We start from the raw sequence: 11878 nt of genomic DNA, 5'->3' as shown, positions 1-11878 counted from the left end.
TGCAGATGTAATTTGGGAAGATCCCCTGGAGGAGGGCATGGCAACCCCCTCCAGTATTCTTACCTGGAGAATCCCCATGGACAGAGGAGCCTGGAGGCTATAGTCCATAGGGTTGCACAGAATCGGACACGACTAAAGTGACTTAGCAGATGTAATTAGTTGAGATGAGGTCATACTGGCGTAGGGTGGGTTCCTAATCCACTAGGAATGGTGTCCTTAAAAGGGGGAACATTTGGACCCAGAGACAGACAGGTATAGAGGGAAGACACATGAAGAGGTACAGGCCATCTGCAAGGGAAGGAGAGAGGCCTGGAACAGCTCCTTCCTCATACCTCTCAGAGAATTCAACCCTGCAAGCAAACTGATTTCATACTTCAGCCTCCAAAATGGTCAGACAATACATTTCTGTGTTTTGGCTATTTTTTCAATGGGACTTTATTATGGCGGCCTTAGCAAGTAAATATATTTTCAGCTCCAAGCCCTCATCTTCCATGAATTTCAGTGGATTATACAAAGCCCTAGACCAGGGGTTAGAAACTCTGAGTCTAGTCTTGGTACCTCTCACTAAGAAATTGTATAAATGTAGGCAAGTGTCTTAAGCTCTTTTTGTCTCTTTCTTTGAAGTGCAAAATAAAGATGATAACCATCCTGCCCCTGTTGGCTCCAAGTGGGGCTGTGAGGATCAAATGTGATCCTCGCATATGTGGAAAAGGGTTTGTAATCTGGAAAGCAGTATGTTAGTGCACGAAGGGGTATAAAAAAGATGGATGCATTGAATCCTGGTCTGGGAGTCAGTGATCTTGAAACAATTGTTTATTTCCTTTGAGCCTCAGTCTTGTCTTCTGTAAATTGAGCTGATTTTAAAGTGCTCTCCCAGCTCTCAAGCTCTAGGATTATATGATGATATTATTATTAGTCATTTATTGATTCAACAACATCAGTTGTCTACTCCATGCCAGGCTCTGGGACGAGGCACAAGGGAAACGAGTGTGAGTAACCTCAGCCCCGGTCTTCCAGGAGCTTTGTTCCTCCAAAATTTTCCATCTCAGTAAATCTCACAATGGGCTGTCTCCACCCTTTGATGATATATTTTCCTCAGCTTTAGAAAAACAAAATTTTGGAGGAAGATAAAGATGGCAGCAGGAAGGGATGGTTTTAGAAAGAGACTGTTTCCAAAGCCATGTTGTTTTGTCAACAGTTAAGGAAGTGGTTGGCTGTGGATTCCCTTTATATAGGCCAACAGTGACATTTTATTAAAATCTCATCTTTGCAATGTCCTAGCTTAGCCTGGTTTCATTTTGTTGTCGAACCTCTGGGTTTACTAACAGAATGCAGCTGTTTAAGGTGTGGGGCGAGCACATCCTTTCCTTGAAGTATTCCTGACAACCAGTATTTGTGCTGCAAATTGTGTCACCAGCTCCTCTTTAGTTTGTATTTTGTTTTCATTGTATTTTGCCTCATGGACACTCTCCACATTTCCAAGAGAGAAAAGCTGCCCTTATCCCATCTAGGCAGACCTCTCTGCATGTCTGTCCTGTGTCCAAATATCAGTGGCTGGATATGAGTTTGAGTCGAGACACTGGACTTGAGGTATCTCACTTATTCATTTGAAAAAAAATATTTTTCAGAGTGCCTATAATTGGGTGTATTTCCAGCTATCTGGGTGCAGCTGTATTTCCAGCTATCTGGGTGTAGCTGGAAATACAGCAAGTCAAGGAAGCTTATTTTCCTCCTTGGAGGTTCCATTCTGCTGGGAAATAAGTAGGTAAAGAAACAAAGTTATTTAAAAAAAAACAACAAGATAAGTTCAGATTATGAGTGCCAGCGCAATGTTTTAGAGAATGACAAGGGTAGGCAGGGAACATTGGTTGGTGTGGATGAAGAAGTCCTCTTTGAGAGGTAATATTTGAGCAGACACTTGGATGAGGTAGATTTGGGGTATGAAATGTCTTCCATGAAAAGATTATAAAATGTGACGACTTCAGGGAGGGAAATTTGGTGTGTTGAGAGAATCAGAAGAGGGAGTGGATAGATTGTATGAGAATATCGATGTTACTCCTGATAGTACCCCACCCCATTCATCTGCTTTCCTTTTGTTTGAATGACTTCTTTGGATCAGTTCTTCCCCCTGCCTCCTCATTTCTGTTTCATAGATTTTCTACAGTGTCTATAAACTTGGGTCCCTTGAGAATTGTCTTTATCAAGTCTGAAACTAAAGAGAAATGTTTTGTGGGATGGTTTTACTTATATAAATGGGGGGAAGTTGGATGGATGGAGGAAGGGAGCTAATACGCATCTCAGGCAGAGAGGAGTCATTTAATTATTTAAAAAAGAGCACATTGGAATTAGCATGAGAAAAGGGGGGATTGATTGTGAGGATGTAGGGGAGGCTGTGGATCCCAGTGGCAGGGGTACAGCTGGGCCTCATTGTTTTAGGCAGCTCCCGTCTTCCTTTTTCTCTTTCTGGAGTACTTCTCTCATGTCTGTGTTTCTGCTTGTCTGCTCTGTTCTGCTTTCTGCAGTTATCTTCCTCTGCAAGGCTCTTGGTTACTTTTCTCCTGTAACTTTGGGCTGTCGTTGACGTAAGCATGGCTTTGTGGCAGGCAAACAACTTGACCTTTCATGCCCAGCTTTAGACTTTAGTCTCAACTACAAATTCCTGCAGTAGTGACTCTCCTTGGTTCAGTAAGGGTCAGGCATCCATCTTTGATCAGTTCAGTTGTAGCTGATGTCAGGGGTATTTTCTTGGTTCATAGAGGTGTCCCCTTGGTGGAATAGCTTCTCTAATGAAAAGGTATTAGTAGGGATAGAGTCAAGACCATCTTTAGGAAACAGATTTATAGTAGAATTTGCTTGTGGTAGGAGGATTCACACCAAAGGAGGAAATGTGATCTGGAGAGAAAACTAAAGCAGAGAAGGAATGGATTAGTCATTGAAGGGGAAAACCTGGTGGGCATAAAGATGTAGGTTTAGTTTTTGTCTGATATTTTTTATAACATTCTCATGTGTGTACATACATATACAACTCCATCTCCTTCCACAAATGATGTGACACAGCTTACAAAAAACATTTAAAATTCAGAGTTAGTTTAAGGCACTTCATTCTGCTTTATTGTCAACTTACCTTCTATAAGTAGACTATGGCTTAATTTTTACATGTAATTCTTCCATAATCAAGATTTAATTGTTTAGGACTGCTATGTGCACAACAAATCTCATTAAATATTTTTTCCTTAGCACACAGAAAAACTGAATGTCCCAGCCTTCTCTGCAGGTAGATGGGTCCATGTAACTAGGTTGTTGTCAATGGTATATGGGCATAATTCCACCCCTGGCCCCTGCAGTCTTTCCACTCAATCTCCATGCTCTGTCATCCTTCAGTAGTTTGCTAAGGATCCCAAGGATCCCAAGTAGTAGAGAGGGCTTCCTAGGTGGCGCTAGTGGTGAAGAACCTGACTGTCAATGCAGGAGACACAAAAGAGTCTCTCGTTAGATCTCTGAGTCAGGAAGATCTCCTGGAGGAGGGCATGGTAGTCCACTCCAGTAGTCTTTGATTCTCCATTGGAGAATCCAATGGAGAGAGGAGCTTGGAGGGTTACAGTCCATAGGGTCGCAAAGAGTTGGATATGACTGAAGTGACTTAGCATACAGTAGAGAACCTTAAATCCTAGAAGTTGGTTCAGCCACGGGATAGAAAAATTCTAGGTTCCTGAACGGCCCTACAGAGCCAAGACCCTCTGTCTCAGAGGCTCCTAGTTTAGATAATGACATAAATTACAAATGGGTAATGCCACTGAGTTTTTAACATTAATTGTTATGTTTGTCAGTTTTATCCTTGCCAGTGTTATAGGAATATTCTTTTCTGGAGTTTCTGTCTTCTCATTTAATGTGCAGAAAAGATGGTGTTGTAGTTTAATATAAAACAAATAAATCCACAAAGTATAATGATGAGGTTACAGTAGAATGAAAAGCAACTGGAAAGAAGATATATAAATTTGACAATAAAGAAATTCTTTTAAAAGTAAATTATACAGTAATATGTCTAGATGTTTAATCTTCAGGGACGGAATAAATTCATTTAGTGATTTATTGTTTGACTACAGAAGTTGTTTGCTTTTCACAAGAATGTTTGAATTTCATCAGTCTTAAGTTCATCCAGAATGCCAGTTTTGGTACACCCTTTTATTTACTAATGTAGTACAAGGAGAAATTTTCTTAAGGGAAAACATTCTTTTCTCTTACAAACAATTAGCTTTTGGTAATGGAAATGTAAATAGAAGCACAATCCATTAATGTTTAAATTTCTCTCCTTGCCACACATATAGCTGACATAGGTACATAACATAGATAATAAATGCAACTACACACACACACACACACCCCTGTGCTAACACACCTCACATGTTAATCTTGTACTAACCTGTTTGTTTTGTTTTGTCAGTTCTGGGTTTGCAAATTATAGAATTCTCTAAAAGTTGTAGAAAAAGCACTGGACCAGAGTCAATGATTCTTTCTGGTCTCACCTCTGCTACTACCTGTCTGTGACCCTAGACGTTACCTCATTTTTTAAATTGTATTTTAATTTATTTAGCTACAAGGTGAAAATAGACTTTAGAGTCAGATGAATCTAGGTGCCTTTGGGCAAATTCTTCAGCTTCTTCAGATCTTCCATTCTCTATTACATGGAGATGATACTTTGTCCCCTGTGAGGTCAAAGAGAGTATTAATGGGACATATCTCAAGGGCTGGTTCACAGTGAGCATTGAATTACTTACTTCCCTTTCTTTGTCCTCTGGTTATTGGAAAGTTCCATGTTCTCCTCAAAAGAGCAACAAATATGGGAATCCAATCTTCCTTATCTTGTTGGAGGTCAACCTGTTGTAGCTTCTACTAGGCAGAACTAGACTTCTGTCTGATTTTCTTGGTGATCAAGGAAATGCCTAGAAAAGGAGAGTGTTGGAGACAGCACCTCAGTTTAGTTTAGTTCAGTTGCTCAGTCATATCCGACTCTTTGTGATCCCATGGACTGCAGCACGCCAGGCTTCCCTGTCCATCACCAACTCCCAGAGCTTGCTCAAACTCATGTCCATTGAGTCAGTGATGCTCTCCAACCATCTCATCCTCTGTCATCCCCTTCTCTTCCTGCCTTCGATCTTTCCCAGCATCAGGGTCTTTTCCAATGAGTCAGTTCTTCCCATCAGGTGGCCAAACTATTGGAGTTTCAACTTCAGCATCAGTCTTTCCAATGAATATTCAGGACTGATTTCCTTTAAGATGGACTGGTTGGATCTCCTTGCAGTCCAAGAGTCTTCTCCAATACCACAGTTCAAAAGCATCAATTCTTTGGCGCTCAGCTTTCTTTATGGTCCAACTGTCACATTCATACATGACTACGGGAAAAACCATAGCTTTGACTAGATGGACCTTTGTTGGCAAAGAAGTGTCTCTGTTTTTTAATGTGCTATCTAGGTTGGTCATCAGAGAAGGCAATGGCAACCCACTCTAGTACTCTTGCCTGGAAAATCCCATGGACAGAGGAGCCTGGTAGGCTGCAGTCCATGGGGTCACTAAGAATTGGGCACGACTGAGTGACTTCACTTTCACTTTTCTCTTTCATACATTGGAGAAGGAAATGGCAACCCACTCCAGTGTTCTTGCCTGGAGAATCCCAGGGACGGGGGAGCCTGGTGGGCTGCCATCTCTGTGGTCGCACAGAGTCGGACACGACTGAAGCGACTTAGCAGCAGCAGTAGCAGGTTGGTCATAGCTTTTCTTCCAAGGAGCAATCATCTTTTTCTTTCATGGCTGCAGTCACCATCTGCAGTGATTTTAGAGCCAAAGAAAATCAAATCTGTCACTGTTTCCATTGTTTCCCCATCTATTTGCCATGAAGTGATGGGACCAGATGCCATGATCTTAGTGTTCTGAGTGTTGAGTTTGAAGCCAGCTTTTTCACTCTCCGCTTTCATTTTCATCAAGAGGCTCTTCAGTTCTTTGCTTTCTGCCATAAGGGTGGTGTCATCTGCATATCTGAGGTTATTGATATTTCTCCTGGAAATCTTGATTCCAGCTTGTGCTTCATCCAACCTGACATTTCACATGATGTACTCTGCATATAAGTTAAATAAGCAGGATGACAATATACAGCCTTGATGTACTCCTTTCCCGATTTGGAATGTCTATTGTTCCATGTCCGGTTCTAACTATTGCTTCTTGACCTGCATACAGAGTTCTCAGGAGGCAGGTAAGGTGGTCTGGTACTCCGATCTCTTGAAGAATTTTCCACAGTTTGTTGTGATCTACACAGTCAAAGGCTTTGGTGTAATCATAAAGCAGAAGTAGATGTTTTTCTGGAATGAGACAGCACTTACCACACATTATACTCACTGTGAGCACCCCTTCCAAGTGAGCAACCAATTGTATGCAAATGTGCGTGTACACACACACACACACACATACACACACACTTTGAACTCAGCATTTGTGGGATTCAGTCAGCCCTCACCTGTGCCTTCTTCACTCTTGGATAATATCCACGGGCTATAAGAGGACAAGAGAAGAGGTGGGAAGAAGAGTGGGGGTCCTGTATTTGCTGCATGGTAATCTAATGCTGTCAATGTAAATCATTAAGGAAGTAATTAAAACAAAATGATCAAGAAATGTTACAGTCCACAGTTTATAATCTCTTTTTAGAATATTGGTTTTTCTCTGTAACTTGCAAAAGATCAAAAAAGCAAAAACGTCACTGTCTCCTTTAGCAGAACTTTTTTTAGTGTGATTAAGAGTGTCTCAAGTGACCTGTGAGCTGACCAAGGTGAGAAATAGTTTCCTGTGTCAGTTCTTGGCCTGGTTACTTTATGGAGAGGGACAGATTGCAGATGGCTGGGTTGCTGTCTTTACTATCATCAAATGAATAGAGAACTAGCCCAGGTGCGGGTAACCTCATTTCTTGTTCTGGTTTTGTTGATAACTAGCTTGTAACTTTCAGTAGTATTTTAATTTTTCAGGCCTCAAGTTTCTGTATTTTTAAAATGAAGGAGTTGAACAACACTGATAGCTGAGAGCTTTAGTTTTAGTATTATATGATTTGAGCATAAGATTTTTTGGACATATTTTCTAATACATGAGTCTCAAAATTCACTGATTTTCATGTTACCTCACTCTGTACTTTTGCCTTTTTCTATGAATTACCAAGACTAGGCAATTATTTGATCATTATTTTTACTTAAGTAACCGTTAAAACTTATTCTCTTTCTCAGCAATAATTTTCATTAACTTATAGATTTGATCACACACACAATCACCAAATATGAACATTTTTTGTACGTATTCTTACATGAAATAACACATTTTGGGAAATGCTGTTATAGTAATTTTTGGAGAGGGATTAATGTGCAACTACTCAAAGTTTAATTTTTCTATCTCGCATAGCTTATCTCATAGAAATTATAAGTTGATGTGCCAGCATTTATGCTGGTCAGTTGCCTCCCCCTGCCCAGTCTGAAGTGTATCATTGTTTTTGGTCTAACAAATTGAGAAATGGAAATTTTGCCCTTCCCAGTAACACCTGTTGACTTATGCCTAGAATTCAGTGCAATGCAATTAATATGGATGGTAATATCAGAAGAACAGAGAAAGGGGCAAAACGAAGGTTAGAAAAATCATTCAGATCAACTTATGGATAATAGAATTTTCCTTTTTTTTTAGCTAAGAAAGTGTTGGATCCTATGACAAGGCATCTTGTATGTCCTATCTCTTCCATATTTCTGTATGTTGGCATTTGTACTGAGTTGCTACACACCTCTGCTAAGCCCTCTTACAGAAATTTAAAATGTCTAATGGGCTTACATTTATTTAATTAATCTTCAAATATGAATTCCTTGCAAGTCTTGCTTTTGAAAGAGTTCCACAAGAACTGGAATTTATGAAACCCAGCAAGTTTAACCTAGCCTTCATTTTGAAATCACCTGATATCAATTAGCATTCCTCCAGTTTGGGGCTGATTTATGATGCCCTTGTAAGGCCCTGAAAATATGAAAGCAGAGAAGCAGTATTTCAAAATGCAGCATAAAATCAACAATAAAATGTATATTTATAACCTGAAAAGTATGATTTCATCTTGGAGAATTACCAACCCAATAGCAGTAATAAGCATGATTTTCATTGTACCATATTGTACTTATTAAGCACTTCAGGGGACTTGTAAATAAATCAAATTGTGGGATCAGTTTTGGATATCTGAACATATTTTTAAATATTGTAAAAATGTGGAAAAGTATCACAACTGGTTATCATTTGTTCCTGTTTTCCAAAAGGGTTTTAATCATAAACTCATTCTTACATCCTCCTACAAGCTGGACTGGGGCCGGAATGGCCTATAAAGTGACACATTTTAATAAATGTAGATTTAATATGGTCATGAGATAAGATTAGACCCTTCAAAAACCCTATTCAAATACCACAGATTCTGATTTATGCTTATAAAAGTCAGGGAGAGGTAGGTGGTTTAGAGGATGCAGTGTTATCAGAGAATTTAGGGTGCCAGATATGCCTGTTTCTGATTTAAAATTTTAATAAAAAAATTCAGTATGGGAAGTTAAGGCACCTAATTGAACTGCCTCAACTTGCTCTTGTTCGCATTATATTGACCTCCACAAGTCAAGTCAATCCAACAAACATTTATTAACAATGTATAATGTGTCAGACATTGTGATGGGTATGGGGGCTACAGTGTCAAGAGATTGTAGTTTGGGTGAACTTTCCCTGGTATACTGATCAGTGTGAGAGAGCTGAAGTTCCAGGTTGACCACAGAGCATGACCTTCCCCAGTTTGGTCATTTTTCTGATTTTTGATCAATGATCATGGAGTCCAGTGGGACAGGAATGCGTGGTTTGACCCTGTTCTTGGAGGTCAGAAGCCCAGGGAGTTATTTTAGTGTTGCCCTAGGTTAGGTTTCAAGTAGCAGCTGGGTTAACCAGAGAGTCTTGCTCAGGTAGCCCCAGATGGATGGTTCATCTAATGAGAGTGGTGATGACAAGGACATCTCCAAGGAGCTTTATTATCAGGACGAAGAAACAAGGTTTAAAACAAAAAATTTTTATTGACATTCCTTTTTACAGGCTATGAGATACGGATTCTGTAACTAAAGGCAAAACAAACCATTTTTGTTTCTGATCTACACACGGCAGGGTGTGAGGCTCCTCCCAGGTTTCCCAAAGCAAATGAGAATCGTGAAAGAATCTCAGAATTGGCAGGTGAATCCTCCAGTGTGCTGCTCGGGAGGACAATGACATTGAATGTCAGCATTTGGATGGGTTCTCCTCCAAGCTTCTCAATTACTTGCTGATATTGGGTCCCAGAAGCAGAAACTTGGGGCCTGAGGTGACCCGGGATTAACGGGCAGAATGCTGAGTTTTCTAGTGTATTATAGAAAATGAGGGTTGAAATCAACTTTACTTACATCCAAAAGAATAATGTGTCCCTAGAAAGATGGTGACTTGGAGACATCTAAGAAGTTGACATTAGGATCCTGTCTATTTCCCCCACCCACTCATGGCTCTTCTTCTCTCCTGCTATACCAATGGGTATCAGGAAAGAATAAACAAGAGAGATGGGAGAATATAAGATCCGAGAGACAGACATAGTGACTCAGACTCAGTCTTGACACTGAGAGCAGAGTCTGTGATATGCAGATACCTGCTTTTGCACAGGTGAGGTGCTCACATGGTACCAAGACTTACAGCATACCTGAGGTGTAGTCTGTGCTACCTCCAACACAGGTCTTTTCTAGGGAGATCTTATTTTGATTGAGTGGCAGCTGAGAAATAGTGAAAAGCATTTTGATCTGACTTCCAGAGGTATGGCTTCTCATCTTCTCTTACTGTGTTTCTACTGTGAGTTTTTGAGTGACCTATCTATCCCCTTGGCTTTCTTCATGTAGGGAGAGGAGGGATATCATTTTCCTCTGGTCTTAGCAACTCTCATGTTTGACCTATACCAGTGGTGTTTCGTACGAGTCCTTGGAGGCTGCATGGAGCCCCTTTAACAGCTTCTAGATGGCCTGGGAGAAGGAGGATTCCTCCTCACCACCCTCCATGGCTTCATCAACAGCAACCCTGCATTTCTGCTCTGTGTATTGAGATTTCTTTGTTAAAAACAAAAGCTAAAGCAACAATGTGTGAAAAACTGCTGTACTAAACAATCCACAAGGGAACCTATTCACCTTTCAGTGACTAAGAAGGGACTGAAATTTGGAATCAACATGAAAAGAAGCCATTGAAAAAATATTTTCCATGGAAAAGTTTCAAAGCAACAAAAGGATATAAAAAAGACCTGGCAGTCCTTTTTATGGCAGGTGGAGAGCAATATTATTAGTGACCAATATGTTCCACCTGTTTAGACAACATATGATAGGCTATCTTTGCATCATCTTAAATTTTTAATCAGTTCAGTTCAGTCGCTCAGTTGTGTCTGACTCTTTGCGCCCCGTGAACCGTAGTACGCCAGGCCTCCTTGTCCATCACCAACTCCCAGAGTTTACCCAAACTCAAATCCATTGAGTCGGTGATGCCATCCAACCATCTCATCCTCTGTTGTCCCCTCCTCCTGCTCTCAATCTTTCCCAGCATCAGGGTCTTTTCTAATGAGTCAGCTCTTCACATCAGGTGGCCAAAGTATTGGAGTTTCAGCTTCAACATCAGTCCTTCCAATGAACACCCAGGACTGATTTGGACTGGTTGGATCTCCTTGCAGTCCAAGGGACTCTCAAGAGTCTTCTCCACCACCACAGTTCAAGAGCATCAATTCTTTGGCGCTCAGCCTTCTTTATAGTCCAACTCTCACATCCATACATGACTACTGGAAAAACCATAGCCTTGACTAGACAGACCTTTGTTGGCAACATAATGTCTCTGCTTTTTAATATGCTGTCTAGGTTGGTCATAACTTTCCTTCCAAGGAGTAGGCATCTTTTAATTTCATGGTTGCAGTCAGCATCTGCAGTGATTTTGGAGCCCCCCAAAATAAAGTCAGCCACTGTCTCCACTGTTTCCCCATCTATTTCCCATGAAGTGATGGGACCAGATGCCATGATCTTAGTTTTCTGCATGTTGAGGTTTAAGCTAAATTTTTTACTCTCCTCTTTCACTCTCATCAAGAGGCTCTTTAGTTCTTCTTCACTTTCTGCCATAAGGATGGTGTCATCTGCATATCTGAGGTTATTGATATTTCTTCTGGCAATCTTGAATCCAGCTTGTGCTTCTTCTAGCCCAGCGTTTCTCATGATATACTCTGCATATAAGTTAAATAAGCAGGATGACAATATACAGCATTGACATACTCCTAATTTTAGTGGGCAACATCAATATATTGATTTGCTGTTTTGCTGCAATTAGGAGATGGTGAATGGAACAGCCTAGTTCATGCTGGGACTAGTCTAGTGCTGGCTAAATGAACAGTTGGGCTGAATGAACAGGTCTGACACAGATGAAAAACTGTGTGGCTCACTTCTGGTGAGAGAACTTCCCTCTCTGAAAGCCTGAAACCAGTCAGTTCTACTTCAAACCCATGTTAGCATTGAGTAGATTGGAGCTGACTTGAGCAGCAGAAGGGAAACAGTAAGTCAATACCACAACATTATCGAATACTTACTATGTATTCAAATCTGGCCCTGGTGTTTTTCTTATTACCTATATTGCAACTTTGTAAGGTAAGTAGTACAGATAAAAAATCGAGGCTTAGCAAGGTTAAATCATTTATCCAAGGTTACCATAGCTGGTGAGTGATTGCCATTAGTGGATCCAACTTCTTTTTTTCCTTCATTACACCTTGTGGCTGCTTATAGCAAAGGACATCTTGAGCCTTATTCATTCTAAGCCT

General features: G+C 40.5%; 1 long non-coding RNA gene across 1 annotated transcript in view; it reads left to right on the top strand.

Annotated features, from left to right (window-relative positions):
- The first annotated feature begins 247 nt into the window (after positions 1 to 247).
- LOC129650072 (uncharacterized) overlaps positions 248 to 11878 on the top strand; it is a 50559-nt gene continuing 38928 nt past the window's right edge. The window contains exon 1 of the long non-coding RNA XR_008713567.1: positions 248 to 389. This is a non-coding gene — a long non-coding RNA (uncharacterized LOC129650072). The remainder of the gene's footprint in view (positions 390 to 11878) is intronic.

The sequence above is a fragment of the Bubalus kerabau genome, chromosome 4 (genome assembly GCF_029407905.1).
Source record: "Bubalus kerabau isolate K-KA32 ecotype Philippines breed swamp buffalo chromosome 4, PCC_UOA_SB_1v2, whole genome shotgun sequence".
NCBI classification, from domain to species: domain Eukaryota; kingdom Metazoa; phylum Chordata; class Mammalia; order Artiodactyla; family Bovidae; genus Bubalus; species Bubalus kerabau.
This window is presented reverse-complemented; position numbering and strand designations above follow the sequence as displayed.